The sequence below is a fragment of the Schistocerca nitens genome, chromosome 2, assembly GCF_023898315.1.
Source record: "Schistocerca nitens isolate TAMUIC-IGC-003100 chromosome 2, iqSchNite1.1, whole genome shotgun sequence".
NCBI lineage: Eukaryota > Metazoa > Arthropoda > Insecta > Orthoptera > Acrididae > Schistocerca > Schistocerca nitens.
Genome location: NC_064615.1, coordinates 794,151,412 through 794,175,133, shown reverse-complemented (window position 1 = coordinate 794,175,133; position 23,722 = coordinate 794,151,412). Strand labels below are relative to the sequence as shown.

General features: G+C 39.5%; 1 protein-coding gene across 4 annotated transcripts in view; it reads right to left on the bottom strand.

The window, feature by feature from the left end:
* The window catches only part of LOC126237047 (ATP-binding cassette sub-family A member 7-like), a 607,922-nt gene extending 584,422 nt beyond the window's left edge, over positions 1 to 23,500 (bottom strand). For all 4 annotated transcript variants that reach the window (XR_007545025.1, XR_007545024.1, XR_007545023.1 and 1 more), the window contains exon 1: positions 23,356 to 23,500. The gene's annotated coding sequence lies outside the window, so the exon portion shown is untranslated. The remainder of the gene's footprint in view (positions 1 to 23,355) is intronic.
* Between the last annotated feature and the right edge of the window lie 222 nt (positions 23,501 to 23,722).

Sequence of the window (23,722 nt, the reverse complement as noted above, 5' to 3'; positions counted from 1 at the left end):
CTATGACCTGCTGTGTTTGACCAACCTCCAGTCGCCCTATTATTCTACCCCCCTTAATGTCATCAATATGTGTTCTTTGAACCATTTTCAACACACAGTCACCATTAGCATGTCTGAAAACCTCTGCACACTTACTCGCTGCACCATACTCTGACATGCACCAACACACCTCTGCATATGTGGACTGCTGCCAGTGCCACCGTGCGACGACCACAGGTCATATGCACCGCATGGTCATACCCCGAGGTGACTTAAACCCATAAACTGCCCAACAGAGCATTGTTTCATCGTGTATCAGCATTATCCTTAATTTATGAGCATGAGTGTACATATGTGCAAGCATTTATTCATGTGAACAAATCTTGGTATCGCACACACAGAACTTCCAGCACAGCATAAATGTAAAATTAGTTTGCTAAGTTGACTAGATGATAACAGTAGACCACAAAGGGAACAAAACAGCCCAGTATAGCACTATCTTATAACCAAATTCTACACTTCTGCATGGAATGCCCTCTGCACGTTGACCACTCTGTCTCAGTATGCAAAGTGCACTCCACACAAAAGGATGGAATCTGATGATAGTGTACAAAGATTAACTATAGCAAAGCATTTTACAATTGTTTGTATATCATGTTTCACTACTGAGTCTGTACGGTACTGTATTTTACTACTAATGGCAGTGATATTAGATGGTTTTTTATTTTATTTGATATTTTAAACATTTTGTGGCTGTGAGCTGAGAAACCGTGATGCCATTATATAAAATGTAATAGTCAGCCAACCAGTCACACACAACTCACTCACTAACTATTTTTTTATTGTGTGCAACTAGTTGGCTGACTATTACATTTTATATAATTATTTTATTTGATGCCATAGTAATAACACTGCTATGCAGGCTGCAGTAAATAATCCTATGATGCCTGAAGGTGATGAGAGGATCAAAACTAGTAGTTAATAAAGATTTCTTTCATCAGCAGTTCTTCGCAGTTCTGAAATATGACTTGCTTCACAACCTTCACAAAATGTATTGTAATCTTTTTTGATCATTGTTGTCAATTATGCATTACTATAAACCTTTGACAAAATACCTTGTCTCCTTCATTTAGTTATGAACTGTTAAATGAAATCTTCCTACTCCCTTTTTTACATATCTCTTCCTCTCAGCTTATATGAGAGAAATATATTTATTGTCACACCTTTCCAGCTTTCAATGAGTTTACCTTTATTTCCTCTTTCTGTCTCCAAATGGGACAGACATTGCTATAATTTTGGTTTACACAGTTCCCAGCCCCTTAGACTCTATTCACTATCTTCTCCAACTCTGTCTCTATAATACTATTAACTGTTGCCTTGAATTCAGTCACTTTTCCTTTCTCTTTTCTTCCATTTCTTAATCTTTTTCCATGTACTTTTACTTTCCTTCTCATTGGTTTTTCTACCAGTGTCACTCCAAGCACCAGTAAACATTCCCCATCTTTCTGGGCCTCTTAGTAATAACATCTTGTTAGTGCCCCTGTCATTTTCTTTCTTTTCTCTCAGCTCTCCCTTTCATTCCCTCTAACATTTACACAACTTCCCCTTTAATGTACCCAACTTTGATGAAAAAAGTCGCACTTTGAAAAATGTGCAACACGGAGAAAAATTGGTAGACCTATGTTAAGTCCTTCATCCTCTACTGTATGCTGATGTGAGAGTAAGTTACTCCAGTAAACAATATCTGTAAGAGTGACTACTATATGATGGATTCCAATAATTTGCGTTAGTGCTGGTCACAGACTTCCTTGCTTGCTTAGACAGAAAGCACTGGAAATTCAAATAGGTGGCTCAAGCTGACGGCTTTCTATTTTCGTCAAAAATTTTTGATACATTCAGATACAAAACTCTGAAGATATTACTATATTTGTGTGTACTTCAGAGAAATTAGAAATGCAGAGAAGAATAAAACTGTTAAGAATTTGTTGCTGTATTTTGAATGCAGGGGAATAAAATGTTTAAGTTCATAATAGTGAATTAAGCAAAAAACTGACCTTATGTTTAATAAGATACAAATAGATTTTGTCAGAAGGATATTAAAAGATATGAAGTCACCAACTGAATTTAAAGTAATATGAATATTGTGATTTAATTTGTAATGACTCATGTATTGGTTGGCTGGTTTAAAAGGGGAGAAAAGGGACCAAACTGCGAGGTCATCAGTCCCTTGTTCCCAGTAGAACAATTACTCAAGGGAAAGAAGAAAAAGACGACGCACGGCACAATAACAGGTGAAAGCAAGAACCAGAAGAACGACAGAAGGACAACGCGCAATACAATGGACAGCAACACTGAGGTTGGCCCTTGTAACGGAGGAGGTAACCACGTATGGCCAATGCGGAGACGACAAAGGACAACTGATTCCCTGCAAGAAGCCCACAGGGAAGAGTTCCACACATTTGCAATCTCCTTAAAGACATGCAGTTTGTTGTGCATACTGTTCTGCCACTCCGTCTCCCAAAGCCGAAAAACCTTGCGGCGTAAGATAAAACGCAGGTCAGTATCAGAGGCGCACATCTCCAGGAGCAGTTTCCGCGTAGCCTGTTTGTCCAGCCTGTCAGAAAGCTCATTGCCTGAGATTCTGAGTGTCCTGGGGTCCACACAAACACCACTGGACGACTGGAACGTTCCACGGCAGTGATGGACTCCTGGACTTTAGCTACCAAAGGATTCCAAGGGTAGCACTGGTCGATAGCTTGTAAGCTCCTCAGGCAGCCAGAACAGAGAAGAAATGACTCACCAGAACAGGAACAGATGTACTGAAGTGCATGAGATATGGCCACAAGCTCTGCAGTGAATACACTGCAGCCAGCGCACAAGGAATGCAGTTCAATATGGCCTCTATGGGCGTAGACAAAAGCCGACATTACCATCAGCCATCGGTGTAAACAACTTCAGAGCCCCAGAACACATCAAGAATCGTGAAGGAAGTGACAGTGGAGAGCGATGGGGGTAAACGGAGTCCTTAAGGCCATGCAAAAGGCCCAAACGAAGCTTTGGCCGAGGTGTACACCATGAAGGTGTACATGAATGGACCTCAAGTAGAAGTGGTAAAGGGAAGGACACCAGTTTAGAGAGAAGGGATCACATGCGAACCACAATCATGAGCCACCGATGCGAGAGATGAACTGAAGCAGGTGGGAAAAGGAGACAGTAAATCAGATGCACAGGAGAACTACAAATGTTTGCAACATAACTGGCAAGTAGTTGCGCACATCGGAGCCACAATGGAGTTGACTCCGGCCTCCAACAGGATGCTGGTCACCAGACTCTTCCTAAAAGCTCCTAGTGCTACGCGAACGCCACAGTGGTGCACTGGGTCGAGTAAACGCAACACTGAGGGTGCTGCCGAACCATAAAACACACTCCCATAGTCAAGGTGGGATTGAGCACGGGCTCTGTAGAGCTGCAGCAGTGTAGAACGATCTGCACCCCAGTTGGTGTTGCTCAGTCAGCAGAGGGCATTGAGGTGCAGCCAGCACTTCTGCTTAAGCTGATGGAGCTGAGGAAGGCAAGTCAATAGGGCATCGAAAACCAGTCCTAATAATCGATATGTCTCCACTACGGTGGGGGGATCGTCATTAAGGTAAAGTTCTGGTTCCGGATGAACGGTATGATGCCGATAGGAGTGCTTAACACATGACTTTGCGGCCGAAAACTGGAAACTGTGGGCTAGAGCCCATGACTGCACTTTGCGGATAGCTCCCTGTATGCGCAGCTCAGCAACACCAGCACTGGTGGAGCAGTATGAATTGCTGAAGTCGTCTGCATACAGAAAGTGATACGGACGGCCATACAGCTGCTGCTGCAAAACCCTTAATGGCCACTAAAAATAGCGATACACTCAATATGGAGCCCTGCAGGACCCCATTCTCCCAGATATGGGGGAAAACTATGAGAGGCACTAACTTGGACATGGAAAGTATGAAGTGTCAGGAAATTGTGGATAAAAATCGGGAGCAGGCCTTGGAGACCCCACTCGTGGAGACCCCACTCATACAATGTGGCAAGGATATTATGTCGCCAGGTTGTGTTATATGCTTTTTGTAAGTAAAAAAAAAAAAGGGGGCAACCAGGTTTTGGTGTATGGAAAAGCCTGTTCAGATGGTTATCAGTGGTAGAGTGACCCTGGTGGAAGCCACCTTGACATGGAGCCAGTAGGCCACATGACTCCAGGACCCAACCCAACTGCCGACACACCATACATTCCTGCAGCTTACAAAAAACATTGGTGAGGCTGATGGGCTGATAGCTATCCACATCAAGCGGGTTTTTAACGGGTTTAAGCACAGGAATGATGGTGCTCTCCTGCTGTTGCGATGGAAAGGCACCACCACACCAGATCCGGTTGAAGATCATGACGAGATGTCACTTGTAGTCAGATGAGAGATGTTTAATCATCTGACTGGATCCGATCTGGCCCAGGAGCTGTGTCAGGGCAATGTCCAAGGGCGCTGAAGAGCTCCCACTCTGTAAATGGGGCATTATATGGTTCACTGTGGCGTGTAGCGAACGAGAGGACTTTCCTTTCCATCCACCATTTGAGTGTGTGAAAGGCTGGGAGAGGGGGGGGCGGCAGTTCTCCGTCGCAGAGGCTCAAGCATAGTACTCAGCAAAGTGCTCGGCAATCACGTTTGCTTTGGTAGACAACACAGCATTGATGTTGATGCCAGGGATACCTGTTGGGGTCTGGTACCCAAAAAGATGTCTGATACTGGTCCAGCCTTGGCAAGGTGACATATGGCACCCAATGGTCAACACATCTCTCTCCCAACATTCCTGCTTCCCCCTTTTAAAAAGCTGGTGAATGCGAGCATGGAGCCATGGAGCCGCTTAAAAGCTATGAGGGTGCCACTTATGCCACTCTAGAGCTCACCAATGCTCTTTAACTGCCTCAGCGAATTCAGGCGACCACCAAGGGACTACTTTTCGCTGGTCCTAAAGGGCGAGGGATCAAGTTTTCTGCAGCAGTAATGATTGTTGTAGTCACCTGCTCAACGATCACATCAATGTTACTGTGTGGGGAAGACTCAACAGTGACCGCAGAGGTGAAAGTCTCCCAATCTGCCTTGTTTAAAGCCCATATGGACAGGCATCTGTGGGCCTGATGCCGGGGCAGAAACAGGAAGATGGGAAAGTGGTCACTACCACACAGGTCGTTATGTGGATAGATGAGAGAAGTCCTGGGCTGCAAATTGATAAATCAATGGCCAATAACTACCATGCGCCACACTGAAATGTGTGGCGGCCCCAATATTTGAGAGGCATAGGTCAAACTGAGACAGTGAAGTTGTGACATCTCTGCGTTGGCCAGTAAGCACGGTGCCACCCCACAAGGGGTTATGGGCAACAAAATCTCCCAAAAGTACGAAAGGTTTAGGGAGTTGCCAATCAGTGCAGTCAATATGTTCAGGGGTACACCACCATCTGGAGGGAGATATACATTGCAGACAGTTGTTCCCAGCATCATCCGTATCCTGACAGCCACAGTTTCAAGAGGAGTTTGAAGGGCCACAGGTTCACTACATACCGAGTTCAAGACATAAACGCAAACTCCACCTAACACTACTACATTCGCTACAATTCCTGTAATATCCCCTGTAGCCGCGAAGGGCAGGAGTCCGCATTGCCGAGAAACAGGTTTCCTGGAGGGCAATGCAGAAAGCAAATGTAAAGCTTAACAGTTGCTGTAGCTCAGCCAGGCAGTGGAAAAAACTGCCGCAATACCACTGGAGCGTGACATCATCGAGAGACTGAGAAAGCAAGGAACATTCAATGAGGAAGTTTATGCCTCAGGGTCACATGCTGCCACCAACTTATTGCCTGAGCAGTCTATATCCATTGGGTCTGAGGGTCTGGTGAGATTTAGGTCCTCAGAGGCGGCCAGAATCTCCACTTTATCCCCACATGCAAGCTTGTAGGTAGCAGTGGTGTGGATGCCACCGCAATTTCCTTGGTCTTAGGGGTCTTCTTTTTGGGCTATTCTCGTTAATCCTTGGGTTTCTCTGGCTGGGAGGGGAGGGCTTCACTGATTCAGTCTCCGGGACTGAGGATTGTGAAGCCCTACAACCAGCTGCTTTTGGGCACTTCAGCCACTGGTGGGCGTCATCTTTCCCATCAGCAGAAGCCTAGCAAGGGAGTGACGAGTGACCCGAGGGACTCCTTAGCGAGATGAGCCAAAGAATACTTATGCTTCTCCAGCTGAAAAGTGGGGACTGGTGTCCCCAACTGGGGGGGGGGGGGGGGGGGCAGTGCTCCCACGGTAGGTGGTGTGGGAGCAAAAGGGCACCCCCTCCACCATCACGGGGGCAGGTTTAGTCTTACGGCTCCAAGAGCCGACTGGAACTCGCGGAACCGATGAGACTACAACTGTTCTCTTAGGGGCGGCATAAGATAAGGTCATAGCCACAGGATGTAGGCCTCAGTGTAGGTCAGTCAGTCCACGGTCTTTTATTCCATGATTCTCCTTTCTTGCTGTAAAATCCTGCAGTTTGGTGAGCAAGGGGAATGATGCTCTATGCAGTTGACATAGATGGGAGGCGAGGCACATGGAGTATTGGGATGGGATGGATGTCCACAATCTCAACATGTGATGCTGGAAGTACAGCGGGAAGAGATGTGGCCGAACTCCCAGCACTTGAAGCACCACATTGGGGCAAGGATATATGGGTTAACATCACAGCTGTAGACCAAAACCTTGACCTTCTCGAGTAATGTGACACACTTAAAGGCCAAGATGAAGACACCGGTGGCTACCTGATTATCCCTCAGACCCCGATGTATACACCAGACGAAATGAGCTCCTCGTCACTCTAAGTTGGTGCACAGCTCGTTGTCAGACTAAAAAAGTAGGTCCCTGTGGAATATAATACCTGGACCATATTTAAGCTCTTATGAGGTGTGATGGTAACGAAAACATTAACCAGATTATCACAAGTGAGTAATGCCCATGACTGGGCAGAGGATGCCATTTTTATCAAAACTGACCCTGACCGCATTTTGGACAAGCCCTCCACTCCTCAAACTTGTCCTCTAAATGCTCTACAAAGAACTGAGGCTTCACTGAGACAAAGGAGTCCCCATCAGCAAGAAAATTTTGAAAAACGGAGGTCAAACTTCATAGGGGATCATCATGTAAAGGCTGAAATGTGAGAGACTCCTTTTAGTTACCTCTTACAACAAGCAGGAATGCCTCGGACCTAAACAAACAAACAAAAGTTATTTTTGCTTTACTTCTTTTTAAAACTTCTGTTGCATAACTGATGTTTAGTGTCCACAACAAAAAGTAAAGCTGTCATCTTCAAGACATGACATTCTATGTCATCAAATATGCATGATTCGTTTTTTTACTTTTATTTAATCATTCAGAAGACACTATTCCATAACTCGACACCTACCAGCCAGCTGTGCTTTGGTCAAATGACTCCCTGCTCTAATTGCTTGTTGCCTACAACAATCTTACTGGAGATAACCAGGGGAATGGACTACTGAAAAACTTTCTGTTGTTCACAGGCTAAGTGGTTCCACTGGCCAGCTCTAATTGGCACTGATCAATGAGCAATAAGTATGTCAATATAGAGAATGAAACAACAGCACAGATATGGTGGTGTTTAGGAGACATGCCATTGTTAAGACATGAAAGTTACCTGTACAATAGCATGAACAAAAAATTAGGTTGTGTCTATGTAACAAACAGTGAGTATGAAGTAATCAGTAAGAGGAATTAAACTAATGGCATTTTCAGTGATCACTCATACATTCTTAAACATGAATACTATATCCCTGCCAGAAGGATCTCCAGATAACAGCATACATATTATTATAATTCAGGAAGGCATTTGATACGGTTCCGCACTTACGTTTAGTGAAAAAAATACGAGCTTACGGAATATCGGACCAGGTTTGTGATTGGATTCAGGATTTCCTAGAAGAAAGAACACAACATGTCATTCTTAACGGTTCAAAATCTGCAGATGTAGAGGTAATTTCGGGAGTACCGCAAGGAAGCGTGATAGGACCTTTATTGTTTACAATATACATAAATGACTTAGTTGACAACATCGGTAGCTCCGTGAGGCTATTTGCAGATGACACGGTTGTCTACAAGAAAGTAGCAACATCAGAAGACTCGTACGTACTCCAGGAAGACCTGCAGAGGATTAATGAATGGTGCGACAGCTGGCAGCTTTCCCTAAACGTAGATAAATGTAATATAATGCGCATACATAGGGGCAGAAATCCATTCCAGTACGATTATGCCATAGGTGGTAAATCATTGGAAGCGGTAACGACCGTAAAATACTTAGGAGTTACTATCCGGAGCGATCTGAAGTGGAATGATCACATAAAACAAATAGTGGGAAAAGCAGGCGCCAGGTTGAGATTCATAGGAAGAATTCTAAGAAAATGTGACTCATCGACGAAAGAAGTAGCTTACAAAACGCTTGTTCGTCCGATTCTTGAGTATTGGTCATCAGTATGGGACCCTTACCAGGTTGGATTAATAGAAGAGATAGACATGATCCAGCGAAAAGCAGCGCGATTCGTCATGGGGACATTTAGTCAGCGCGAGAGCGTTACGGAGATGCTGAACAAGCTCCAGTGGCGGACACTTCAAGAAAGGCGTTATGCAATACGGAGAGGTTTATTATCGAAATTACGAGAGAGCACATTCCGGGAAGAGATGGGCAACATATTACTACCGCCCACATATATCTCGCGTAATGATCACAACGAAAAGATCCGAGAAATTAGAGCAAATACGGAGACTTACAAGCAGTCGTTCTTCCCACGCACAATTCGTGAATGGAACAGGGAAGGGGGGATCAGATAGTGGTACAATAAGTACCCTCCGCCACACACCGTAAGGTGGCTCGCGGAGTATAGATGTAGATGTAGATGTAGATTGATATTGGTGTATAATTTTGTACTTGATAAATGTTTTTTTACAATTTAACTGAATTTGTTGGCTCACAGAAATCCCAATCACTTATATATTCACAGAGTATATTTTTTTTAGCAATAACAAATGTACTTCTTTTACTATGTGTGTGGTTACACAAAACTATTTCTCAGTTGCGAGCACACCAACTCAATGAGGTTAGTTTAATATAAGAACAATGAATGTATTATGAATGAAGTAGTGTTTACAGGACTTCATGTTTATGTGGGAAGATTAATGAAGCAAAGAATTCATGTACCATACCAATAACTTAATTGTTTAAGGTTTTTATGCAAGATGGAAGCTATCTATATCTCTACAAATGTGTGACAACATTGACTATTTCTTTCACAAATAAAATACTCAGCAAGGTACACAGTTATTAAGACACTGTACTTGCATCTAAAAGGAGCAGAAATACAAACTCCCAACCAGCAACCAAGGTTTACTTTCCCTGTGGTTTTCAGAGTCATTATACTGAATGCCACGACTTAAAGGACCAAAGAGAAAAAATTATGATATACATAATCACAACACTATGAGTGGATTATAAGGAAACATACAAATAATCCCATCTAACACTAGTTTGTGTCAAACAGGTATATGATATATGAGAGTAACATTTCAAAACATGCGACATGTTTTCAAATGAATACTAAATACAAATTTATTTGAAAGATATGAAAGAATATCTACAGTACCACTGCTTCTATTCATTAAGTGAATACATGAACTTCAATATACGTAATTCATTATTCATGTAGGTTTTACAAGTAGTATGTACACCTACATATAATCTTTACTATTTCTTTCCTTTCTCAGACATTATGTCTAGTTAAAAATGGAAAGTGACGCGGACCTTGATCAAGCGTGACTTCCTTTTAATTGTACGGTATATGTTACATTGCATTTAGGAACTTTCGGGTAATTTAACATGTATCAATAATTATGGATTTCTGTAGTTGTATATATATGTTTGGATGTAGCTGTATTGCGTTGATGTACTGGTGGATATTGTGTGGTATGACTCCTGTAGTTGATAGTATAATTGGTATAATGTCAACTTTATCCTGATGCCACATGTCCTTGACTTCCTCAGCCAGTTGGATGTATTTTTCAATTTTTTCTCCTGTTTTCTTTTGTATATTTGTTGTATTGGGTATGAATATTTCGATTAGTTGTGTTAATTTCTTCTTTTTATTGGTGAGTATGATGTCAGGTTTGTTATGTGGCGTTGTTTTATCTGTTATAATGGTTCTGTTCCAGTATAATTTGTATTCATCATTCTCCTGTACATTTTGTGGTGCATACTTGTATGTGGGAACATGTTGTTTTATAAGTTTATGTTGTAAGGCAAGCTGTTGATGAATTATTTTTGCAACATTGTCATGTCTTCTGGGGTATTCTGTATTTGCTAGTATTGTACATCCGCTTGTGATGTGATCTACTGTTTCTATTTGTTGTTTGCAAAGTCTGCATTTATCTGTTGTGGTATTGGGATCTTTAATAATATGCTTGCTGTAATACCTGGTGTTTATTGTTTGATCCTGTATTGCAATCATGAATCCTTCCGTCTCACTGTATATATTGCCTTTTCTTAGCCATGTGTTGGATGCGTCTTGATCGATGTGTGGCTGTGTTAGATGATACGGGTGCTTGCCATGTAGTGTTTTCTTTTTCCAATTTACTTTCTTCGTATCTGTTGATGTTATGTGATCTAAAGGGTTGTAGAAGTGGTTATGAAATTGCAGTGGTGTAGCAGATGTATTTATATGAGTGATTGCTTTGTGTATTTTGCTGATTTCTGCTCGTTCTATAAAGAATTTTCTTAAATTGTCTACCTGTCCATAATGTAGGTTTTTTATGTCGATAAATCCCCTTCCACCTTCCTTTCTGCTTAATGTGAATCTTTCTGTTGCTGAATGTATGTGATGTATTCTATATTTGTGGCATTGTGATCGTGTAAGTGTATTGAGTGCTTCTAGGTCTGTGTTACTCCATTTCACTACTCCAAATGAGTAGGTCAATATTGGTATAGCATAGGTATTTATAGCTTTTGTCTTGTTTCTTGCTGTCAATTCTGTTTTCAGTATTTTTGTTAGTCTTTGTTTATATTTTTCTTTTAGTTCTTCTTTAATATTTGTATTATCTATTCCTATTTTTTGTCTGTATCCTAGATATTTATAGGCATCCGTTTTTTCCATCGCTTCTATGCGGTCACTGTGGTTATCCAATATGTAATCTTCTTGTTTAGTGTGTTTTCCCTTGACTATGCTATTTTTCTTACATTTGTCTGTTCCAAAAGCCATATTTATATCATTGCTGAATACTTCTGTTATCTTTAGTAATTGGTTGAGTTGTTGATTTGTTGCTGCCAGTAGTTTTAGATCATCCATGTATAGCAAATGTGTGATTTTGTGTGGGTATGTTCCAGTGATATTGTATCCATAATTTGTATTATTTAGCATGTTGGATAGTGGGTTCAGAGCAAGGGAGAACCAGAAAGGACTTAATGAATCTCCTTGGTATATTCCACGCTTAATCTGTATTGGCTGTGATGTGATATTATTTGAATTTGTTTGGATATTAAGTGTGGTTTTCCAATTTTTCATTACTATGTTTAGGAACTGTATCAATTTAGGATCTACTTTGTATATTTCCAATATTTGTAGTAACCATGAGTGGGGTACACTATCAAAAGCTTTTTGGTAATCAATGTATGCGTAGTGTAGCGACCTTTGTTTAGTTTTAGCTTGATATGTCACCTCTGCATCTATTGTCAGTTGCTCTTTACATCCTCATGCTCCTTTGCAACAGCCTTTTTGTTCTTCATTTATAATTTTGTTCTGTGTTGTATGTGTCATTAATTTCTGTGTAATGACTGAAGTTAATATTTTGTATATTGTTGGTAGGCATGTTATGGGGCGATATTTAGCTGGGTTTGGTGTGTCTGCTTGATCTTTAGGTTTCAGATAAGTTATTCCATGTGTAAGTGTATCAGGGAATGTGTATGGGTCTGCAATGTAACTGTTAAATAATTTAGTTAGATGTGAATGTGTTGAGCTGAACTTCTTTAGCCAGAAATTTGCTATTTTATCTTTTCCAGGGGCTTTCCAATTGTGAGTAGAATTAATAGCTTGGGTGACTTCATGTTGCAAAATTATCACTTCAGGCATTTGTGGTATCATCTTGTATGTGTCTGTTTCTGCTTGTATCCACCGTGCATGCCTGTTATGTTGTACCGGGTTTGACCATATGTTGCTCCAGAAGTGTTCCATGTCTTATGTTTGGTGGATTGTCTATTTTAATGTGTGTGTTATCTATTGTCTGGTAAAATTTCTTTTGGTTTGCGTTGAATGTTTGGTTTTGTTTCCTTCTATTTTCACTTTTTTTGTATCTTCTAAGTCGTTTGGCCAATGCTTGTAATTTCTGCTTCTTTTCATCTAATTGCTCTATTGCTTCTTGTTGTGAGATTTTACCTAACCTTTTTCGTTTTTTGTCTGATATTTCATTTCTTATAAATTGTGTTAGCTGTCCGATGTCTTTTCTCAGTTTTTCTATTCTGATCTGTAGCCTGTGTTGCCATGCTGGTTTTGTGGGTTTCTTCTGTGTGTTGGTTGGTTCTGATCTCTGCCTAGTGTGTATATTTAGTGTAGTGAGTGCTCCTACATAAACCAGTAGTTGTAACTCTTCCATAGTTGTGTATTCATTTATTTTGTTGTGTATGATTGTGTTGATAGCTGTTATTGTTGTTTTGGCTTGTGGGTTATTTGGTGGTCTATGCAAGAATGGTCTAATGTCTGTATTTGTGTCTTTGTATTGTATATATGTCAACTGAAATTTTTCTTCTACATCTAACATGTGTGTCACTATGTGTTCTATTTATGCTTGTGCTGGTGGCTGTCTTAAGATTTCGTTTTCCTCTGATTGTTTAATTGATGCGTGTTGTTCTTTGTTTGTTTGCTCTGGGATGTTTGAGTCCATTACTGTATTTTCTTCTTCTTCTTCTTCTTCTTCTAATTGCACATTATTTTGTTCCAGTATTTGTTGTACTTGTTGTTTGATGTTTTCTAATTCTGACTGGGGTAACCTGTTATTTTTTATTATTACACGGATCTGATCAGCTAGTCGTTGTACTGTTAAAAATTTTAATTCTGGGTATCTGGTAATAAATGTTGTGTATACTTGTGATCTGTATCCAGTTGTGTTGGTTCCTAGGTTTGTTGCTTGGTAATAACAGAACATGAGGTGTCGACTAACTTCATCTGACCATCTCATCCTCTGTCTTTGTTTTCCTTCTAGGGTGGTTGCAGGAAGCATATCCTGTAAAACACCTCTATTTGGATTTAAATCATTTTCCAGTTGGCTAGCAGTGTCATTACCATTGTGGGCGGGCATAGGGTTCAAGCGTCATCCCCGACCATGACGGCGCTTGTCCGAGGCTTCTTTAGTTCTGTCCTGAACCAAGTAATCACACTAAAAGGGGGGTTAGCCCTATTAGTGGTTTGTTCTTTTCGTCGCCTTTTACGACTGGCAGAACATACCGGAGGCCTATTCTTTTCCCGGGCCTCCACAGGGATTATTATTATTATTATTATTATTATTATTATTAATTCAGTAATAAATATATCCTTGGACGGTTCAATACAAGTCTCCGTTCTTTTAATATCTCTGCAATGTATTTGCAATCTCCTGCATCACCACATTAAGTGACCAAAAGACAAAACACATGAACAAGCACAAATAAAATGAAATACACAAATAACTAGAACCACACACTTATTTATCTTCCCACTAGTATTTCAGAGAATTATACCTCCATCATCACATTACACCCATATGAAATGATACACACTACGGCTAAAGCCATTGATTTTCGATTGGGGAGATTTGTGTCCTACCAGCCACCAAGGTCATTTACCGGAAAAAATTCTGTGTAAATTATGTTTTCTCCTCGTAAAGCATGTCTTTATGTTCATATACACTGATGAGGTAGAACATTGTGGCCATTGCCCACCACGAAACTAAATGCCATCTGTTGGGGCTTCAGGTGCCCAACACAGTAAGGAAAGTATACAAGTGGCCCATAGGCAACTAGAGAATCATTCTAGCAGTGATACAACCTGCAAGTGGGAAAATTCACTGACATACGTCTCTTTGACAAAGCAGCAGATTGCAACAGCCTGAAACCTGGGAATGAGAATCTCAAACAGACGAAGCACGTGAACAGGAAAGTGCTGATGCATGTAGTTTTACTTTGTGTGAACCATATGTGTTGCCTGCAAGTTTCTTATAATACTGTTTCGAGTAACTACTTCCTGTTTCATGAACACACAGTGGTAGTATGTAGTTTAAATTACAATACCTGTTACCTTTTTTATATTATAGGTGAAAGGTGTGTATTAGCATTCTGTATAGACTAGGTTTCTATGTACTTTTCTTATGGCATTAATTTTAAAAATCAAAATTTGTTTTGTAAGAAGTTCCTCCACTTTTTTCAAAATTCTTCAGCTGCACAGATAGTTTATGCTCATCTGTCATATAGAACTTTTGTCAGTGGGAGCTGGGGTTTGTCACTACGATTAATGTTGAGTAAGGTAGGTAACAATATATTTACTCACAGCAGAGCATTGTTATGAAGATTCTACTTCTGCCTCGTAAATCCACAAAAAATATTCAATTCTGAAGGAGAGGACTTTTTAAATTTGAAAATTTGAAGTCCAAAATTATGTAATACAGTTTCTGATGCATGGTGTTAAGCTGCGCCCATCATGTGTTGCAGGTTAAGTTTAAAAATACTGGCTGCATTACCAAATGCCTGTCAAAGTTATCTTCAGTATTGTGGAGCAGCTTGGTAAAATGTGCCATGCAGTTTCTACTCTTTCCAAAACCTGCCTGATCTGAGAGGACTTTGAGATCAACTATTGGATTCAAGTGGTTCAGCAGTATTCTTTCAAATATCTTATTCAATCAGCACAAAGAAGCGATGGGAAAACAATTTTTTTTAAAAAAGATGGGTCCTTTTGAAATAACTATTGCATTTACTTTGGTTGTCCTCCAGATGTTTCACTTTTGTTTTGAGATTAGACAGTTATTACAAAAAAGTAGTCAATGTTGGGTTAAAGGTTTGTTCTATTACACTGTTGAGAAAAGGAGCTCTCCTGCTCTTGCATTTTTAATCACTATTATCACTTCAGTCACTGCAGGATCCGAGCATAAATGTTGCACATTGTGGGCTGATTTTATCTTTTTTGTCATTAGTTTTTTTTTGTCAACTTCGCCATCTAGCAAAAGTTAAGTTGAAACACTATTATTATCTGCAGTGACAGCACAAATGCTTACCATAGTATGGCCATTGCCAAAATAGGCAATTGAAATACCTTCATTCCTGCTAACTACTTTTATAGAAAAACATATTTGCACAAATCACAATCCAGATTTTTTTAATGATAATTTAACATCCAATTCCACTGTTACCTCGCTGCATGGGTCAATTTCACATACAGGCAAATATTCCCGCAATACAGTAATTGCTTCTTCTTTCATACCAGGAATATATGTTGGTTCGCCAACCTATACGTGTTCTACTTATGTTCATTAATGCAGAGTCTGGGTTTCCAAAATGTGCTGATGCCGAATTTTGAACATACCTGTAGTTTGGAGGGAGGCAGAGTGGGAGGGCTGGATGGGGAGGAGGGAGGAGGAGGTAGGGAGCAATATTAGAGTTTATTGTCCTATTGAGAAAGAACTCATTAGAGACGGAGCATAAGCTAATATTGAAGAAGGATGGAGGAGAAAATAGGCTGTGCCCTTTTATAAAGGAAGCATCTTAGCAATGTCCTAAATTACTTTGGGAAAACCTAAATATGATGGCAACTTGAACCCCACTCCTCCTGAATGCAGAGTCCATTGCCTTAAATCACAGAGCCACCATACTCCATTGTTACTTGCAAAAACAAAGTGTAATCATATGAGATGCTTAGTTTCTCCATACTACACATTGTGGAATCAGGTATACCTTTACCCATATTGCAGGAAAGTCATATAATCCTTTGGCATATGCTACAAACCATTTTAAATGACAACAATTCTGTATCTAAAGTCAAACTGTCACTGGAAAAGTGATCCACATAGAAATTACCCCATGTAATGTGGTATTTATTAGACAACCATGAAATATAAGTGTTCAACAATATGGATGTTTAAAACAGAAATAGTATTTCAGAAACACAATTTCATGTTCCTAACTTTGAAGAACCCTGGACCTTGCTGTTGGTGGGGAGGCTTGCGTGTCTCAGCGATACAGATGGCCGTACCGTAGGTGCAACCACAACGGAGGGGTATCTGTTGAGAGGCCAGACAAACATGTGGTTCCTGAAGAGGGGCAGCAGCCTTTTCAGTAGTTGCAGGGCAACAGTCTGGATGATTGACTGATCTGGCCTTGTAACATTAACCAAAACGGCCTTGCTGTGCTGGTACTGCGAACGGCTGAAAGCAAGGGGAAACTACAGCCGTAATTTTTCCCGAGGACATGCAGCTTTACTGTATGATTAAATGATGATGGTGTCCTCTTGGGTAAAATATTCCGGAGGTAAAATAGTCCCCCATTCGGATCTCCGGGCGGGGACTACTCAAGGGGACGTCATTATCAGGAGAAAGAAAACTGGCGTTCTACGGATCGGAGCGTGGAATGTCATATCCCTTAATCGGGCAGGTAGGTTAGAAACTTTAAAAAGGGAAATGGATAGGTTAAAGTTACATATAGTGGGAATTAGTGAAGTTCGGTGGCAGGAGGAACAAGACTTTTGGTCAGGTGAATACAGGGTTATAAATACAAAATCAAATAGGGGTAATGCAGGAGTAGGTTTCATAATGAATAAAAAAATAGGAGTGTGGGTTAACTACTACAAGCAGCATAGTGAACGTATTATTGTGGCCAAGATAGGCACAAAGCCCATGCCTACTACAGTAGTACAAGTTTATATGCCAACTAGCTCTGCAGATGATGAAGAAATTGAAGAAATGTATGACGAGATAAAAGAAATTATTCAGGTAGTGAAGGGAGACGAAAATTTAATAGTCATCGGTGACTGGAATTCGTCAGTAGGAAAAGGGAGAGAAGGAAACATAGTAGGTGAATATGGATTGGGGGGAAGAAATGGAAGAGGAAGCCACCTTGTAGAATTTTGCAGAGCATAACTTAATCATAGCTAACACTTGGTTCAAGAATCATAAAAGAAGGTTGTATACCTGGAAGAATCCTGGAGATACTAAAAGGTATCAGATAGATTATATAATGGTAAGACAGAGATTTAGGAACCAGGTTTTAAATTGTAAGACATTTCCAAGGGCAGATGTGGATTCTGACCACAATCTATTGGTTATGAACTGCAGATTGAAACTGAAGAAACTGCAAAAAGGTGGGAATTTAAGGAGATGGGACCTGGAGAAACTGAAAGAACCAGAGGTTGTACAGAGTCTCAGGGAGAGCATAAGAGAACAATTGACAGGAATGGGGGAAAGAAATACAGTAGAAGAAGAATGAGGGATGAAGTAGTGAAGGCAGCAGACGATCAAGTAGGTAAAAAGGCGAGAGCTAATAGAAATTCTTGGGTAACAGAAGAAATATTGAATTTAATTGATGAAAGGAGAAAATATAAAAATGTAGTGAATGAAGCAGGCAAAAAGGAATACAAACGTCTCAAAAATGAGATCGACAGGAAGTGCAAAATGGCTAAGCAGGGATGGCTAGAGGACAAATGTAAGGATATAGAGGCTTGTCTCACTAGGGGTAAGATAGATACTGCCTACAGGAAAATTAAAGAGACCTTTGGAGAGAAGAGAACCACTTGTATGAATATCAAGAGCTCAGATGGAAACCCAGTTCTAAGCAAAGAAGGGAAGGCAGAAAGGTGGAAGGAGTATATAGAGGGTTTATACAAGGGCGATGGTCCTGAGGACAATGTTATGGAAATGGAAGAGGATGTAGATGAAGATGAAATGGGAGATATAGTACTGCGTGAAGAGTTTGACAGAGCACTGAGAGACCTGAGTCGAAACAAGGCCCTGGGAGTAAACAACATTCCATTAGAACTACTGACAGCCTTGGGAGAGCCAGTCCTGGCAAAACTCTACCGTCTGGTGAGCAAGATGTATGAAACAGGCGAAATACCCTCAGACTTCAAGAAGAATATAATAATTCCAATCCCAAAGAAAGCAGGTGTTGACAAATGTGAAAATTACCGAACTATCAGTTTAATAAGTCACGGCTGCAAAATACTAACGCGGATTCTTTACAGACGAATGGAAAAACTGGTAGAAGCCGACCTCGGGGAAGATCAGTTTGGATTCCGTAGAAATGTTGGGACACGTGAGGCAATACTGACCCTACGACTTATCTTTGAAGCTAGATTAAGAAAAGGCAAACCTACGTTTCTAGCATTTGTAGACTTAGAGAAAGCTTTTGACAATGTTGACTGGAATACTCTCTTTCAAATTCTGAAGGTGGCAGGGGTAAAATACAGGGAGCGAAAGGCTATTTACAATTTGCACAGAAACCAGATGGCAGTTCTAAGAGTGGAGGGGCATGAAAGGGAAGCAGTGATTGGGAAGGGAGTGAGACAGGGTTGTAGTCTCTCCCCGATGTTATTCAATCTGTATGAGCAAGCAGTGAAGGAAACAAAAGACAAATTCGGAGTAGGTATTAAAATCCATGGAGAAGTAATAAAAACTTTGAGGGTCGCCAATGACATTGTAGTTCTGTCAGAGACAACAAAGGACTTGGAAGAGCAGTTGAACGGAATGGACAGTGTCTTGAAAGAAGGATATAAGATGAACATCAACAAAAGCAAAACGAGGATAATGGAATGTAGTCAAATTAAATCAGGTGATGCTGAGGGAATTAGATTAGGAAATGAGACACTTAAAGTAGTAAAGTAGTTTTGCTATTTAGGGAGTAAAATAACTGATGATGGTCGAAGTAGAGAGGATATAAAATGTAGACTGGCAATGGCAAGGAAATCGTTTCTGAAGAAGAGAAATTTGTTAACATCGGGTATAGATTTAAGTGTCAGGAAGTCGTTTCTGAAAGTATTTGTATGGAGTGTAGCCATGTATGGAAGTGAAACATGGACGATAACTAGTATGGACAAGAAGAGAATAGAAGCTTTTGAAATGTGGTGCTACAGAAGAATGCTGAAGATAAGATGGTTAGATCACGTAGCTAATGAGGAGGTATTGAATAGGATTGGGGAGAAGAGAAGTTTGTGGCACAACTTGACTAGAAGAAGGGATCGGTTGGTAGGACATGTTTTGAGGCATCAAGGGATCACAAATTTAGCATTGGAGGGCAGTGTGGAGGGTAAAAATCGTAGAGGTAGACCAAGAGATGAATACACTAAGCAGATTCAGAAGGATGTAGGCTGCAGTAGGTACTGGGAGATGAAGAAGATTGCACAGGATAGAGTAGCATGGAGAGCTGCATCAAACCAGTCTCAGGACTGAAGACAACAACAACAACTTTGAAGAGCACCTTCTGAAACTTTTTGACATTACTGTAGTGTTGTTTTACATCACCACTGATTTCAGTATTTAAACAGGTCAATCAACTTTATCTTTATTGGCTCAAACAACAAGAAAGATTCTGTAACAATTTCCACTTGTTCTGTCAATGACCAGCTACATATATCTACTCTCTCCTAACCACTCTAAAAACATCATTTCATTTTCCATTAGGTCGTTCACTTGTTTTACATGGATCTAGGCAGAAAATGGTTTAATCAAATTATAAATACATCTGGGATCATATTTTATACCACGTCCCTCCATTTCACATTCAACTAAACCATAAAAGCTGTAAGTTATGAATGGATCATTTAGAACACGTCTTTTAGTTTGCTATGAGAGCTCTCGTTTCTTCAATGTTACATTAAAGTGTTTCTTCAAAGTTTTACAACCAATCTTCTTGTGGTACATTACTGGTAAATGTAGGCCGTCGAATTTTTATAGCGTCTTTCACATCATCTTTTGTCAGTACAAAACCCCATTTGGCCACACAATTCAGTGACTGTTGTTATATCCACTTCTTCATCTCTAATAACTGGCTTCCTTCAAACTGTTCCATCTCCTTACCCTTACAGATAAGGAAATAAGCCTGTCCTTTGGTCATATTTCCTGGTAACATTTCTGATACATTGGGACTTCCAATCACATTTGTATTCACTCATAATAGTTGATCCTCTGTGTCTGAATACCTTTCTTTTTTTACAGCTGACACTTTCTCCTTGAAATAAATAAAATTTATTTTTTATGCTGTCTGAAAACCACCCCAAAGCACATGAAAACTTTTTTATGTTGTTGCAATTCCATTCTGTCTCTGAGCACTATGGGACTTAACATCTGAGGTCATCAGTCCCCTATAACTTAGAACTACTTAAACCTACCTAACCTAAGGACATCACACACATCCATGCCCAAGGCAGGATTCGAACCTGCGACCGTAGCGGCTGCGCGGCTCCAGACTGAAGCGCCTAGAACCGCTCGGCCACTCCGGCCGGTGCAATTCCATTCTCTGCCACTCTAATGGTGTAGAAATGTTATTTCGTGCTTAAAGAACAATGTCAGATGATAAATTTGCAGAAAATTTAAGCTACTGTTGATGCACAGGCACAACAGGAAATTAAATTAGAAGTTGATGAAACAAAATAATAATCATCATTATTAGAGACTTTTCTAAACCAATGTTCCTGTAATCATGATAGGAAAATAGTTTGATTTAAAATACATACAACTGTATCAAAAGAAAAGTTATTTGACAAAAATTCATATTCCTGAAGTTGCCTATTAATTACTTCCGATTTATCTGCCCGAAATTTACCTCAGGCTAACACAATATCAAATATGGATTCAATAAGGTAGGTAGAACAATGCACTCTCTCCCTCTCTCTCTCTCTCTTTTTAAATCACATTAACATTTTGTTTGAATTCAGTATTACTTTCCTTAAGTAGATGTCTTTATGGCAAATCGTGTAACACCCTCAAAAATATGAGAGACGGCCTAATAATGAAAAATAGTTTTATTCATTGATGATAATCACGTAAATCTACAGCCAAGTCAATGACTTGACAAAATGTTACCAGAGCAAATTAATGGTTCATTTGCTAAATAAATGTAAAAATTACAACTACATAAATCTCAGTACCTCAAAAAAACTTGACAGTAAACTAATTAACACACTAATACACAATTTATTGTTAGTATGTTATAATTTCTACTAATAAACTGATACGTAACCTAGCCAAAGATCTTTGTTAGGTTTGAAGGTGAAAATTTGGCAGGGAGTTGGTGAGGCCAATGAAAGCCAATACAAAATACAGTTTGTGGTAACAGACTGATCCCCAGCATAGTCCAAGGTGTATTTCTGATTTATTGAGCTATTCTCACCTAATTCTATCCCACTTTGTCCACACTTTATACACATGTATATAATATTTATGTAATGTATCTGACATGTTTGATATTCTTGTTCTGAATGGTCTAATGTTGGATAAATAAATTCCATATATATCATTCTTTTCCTAACATACTGCAAGACAAATTCAAAAATACAGAAGGACATTAGAGATAACTTTTCAAGTATTTTGGTGCTTATATTGTAGGCCTGCATCATCTATAGCAAAAAATGCCATGGGAAGTCACTAAATAGCTCTTATGAAATTGATGTATATTATAGAAGAATCAAATGAAGCATACTGAACTTTCTATAGGCGTACATTACTTTTTCTCACTGTGCTGGGTCATATACAACAGCTACAGTACTTAAACTTTATTACTGCACATCCCTAAGGATTTTCGCAAAATTCTTTGCAAGGTCAGTAAACGATTGCAGTACATAGCAGAGATCTTTTCAGCAATTGCTGAATATTATTATACTCTGAATTTTCCTCTTGCAGAGTATATAGTAATATTTACATAATTTCTGTATGGGCAATATTATCTGTTACATCCCTACCAACAAAATACTGTGAAGTACCTAATTCTTCCACACACTACACAAGTCTCATGTTGAACACCGTCAGTACAAATGGTAGGACAACAAATCTTGACATATCTCAAACAGAACTAACCCAAAGAAATTTAGATTCTCTGAAAATCCAAATTTTTAACCGGTACAGCAATAAATGAAATCAGAATAGTGATCTAGAAGGAAACACTATTTCCCCAACTGCTTATATGTGAAAAATAGCGAAAATAGTAATTGCAATGATGAAATGTCATATTTGTGTTTAATAATATTAGTAAATACTAGTTTTGATCTCCATGACAAGGAAAACCAAGTCCACAACAAGGAAGTGTCAGTTCTTCAGCTACTATCAATCAATACAGCAATAACTTAAAAGCTAAAACAGTTTGTACTGCTCATGTGTCAGTTATTGTTTATCTCTTTAGGAAGAACTATAACTAAAATAATTCACATCCAGATGAATCACTTTTCACAATTTATAAGAGACTATATACCCCACACCAAATAACAAGAGTGATCTGTATACTATGAATGAGATTTTCAACTGAAGGTTTGTTTAGTACACATTATTTCAAGAATGCTAAACTATTCTAAAACTTAGATCATGCCACAACGGTACATGGGCTACTACAAGATAAAATTAAGAAGTCACAGTGGTCATATAAGTGATTTTTCCCTTTTGACCTCACTGCAAAATATGAGTTATTAATAAGAATTATGGTTGACGAATACGGGGAGAACATTTAGTGAGGAATGGTACAAATAACTCTAAACGACAATCTGAAATTAATATAAGATATAGGCCTAATGTCAATTCTATGAGCATGCTGAACTACCACTGAGCTACTGAAACTCGCTGTTTATTCGTGTATGATGTTCTGCGATAAACATAACCTCCCCGTTGGTGTTATTTCAGGATGTGCAGTTTCCTCAGTTGATGCACGCTATCTAAACGGGTTACATTACTTAAAGTAATTTGATACGTCTGTAATACTAACCGGGCATCAGGAACAAAAAGCAAATTGTCATTTTCTACACAATATTCCTTTGATTACAATATGTCACAAGCTTCTACTCCAACTGCTATTTAGGAAAGAAACAGTTCATTACGGTACGGAAAATCATATGACCGGCACGCAAGTAATTAGCATCATTCAACCTAGTGAGAGCACCACCAAATGACAGCGAGGCAACTCTTTAATACACTTGAAATAAATCATACATAATAATACTTTTAAAAAACTACAAGCTTACACCGTGTCAATATTTTGTTACGTAGCTATTCGTGAAATGGACAGCTGCAGCAAAACACATCGAGTCCTATTGATTATTGAATATAGCCTATTAACTCACAGAATGTGCCTCGTACAGAGCCTTATTCAGCTGGGTCGGGTCCGACAAGTAGAATTTTTCATTTTTTATAGGAACATTAATGGCATTTCCTTCTAAGGTGTCATCTACAATTTTATTTCAAACATCCGCATGTTTCTGACAGGAATTTGAGTTCGACACTGCCCCACCACTCGCCGCACGTGCCAATAGTATTACACAGTTACAGGATAGGTAACATATACATTTCACTATCAGAAACAAAGACAACAACGCAATCGTAAACAAAAAGTTGCTTTCATTCTGAAAAGCCTGATGCCAATTTTAATAGAAATTTCAATAGAAAATAGTATAAATAAAAATGTTTAGTATTATATTATTTTTTCAACAA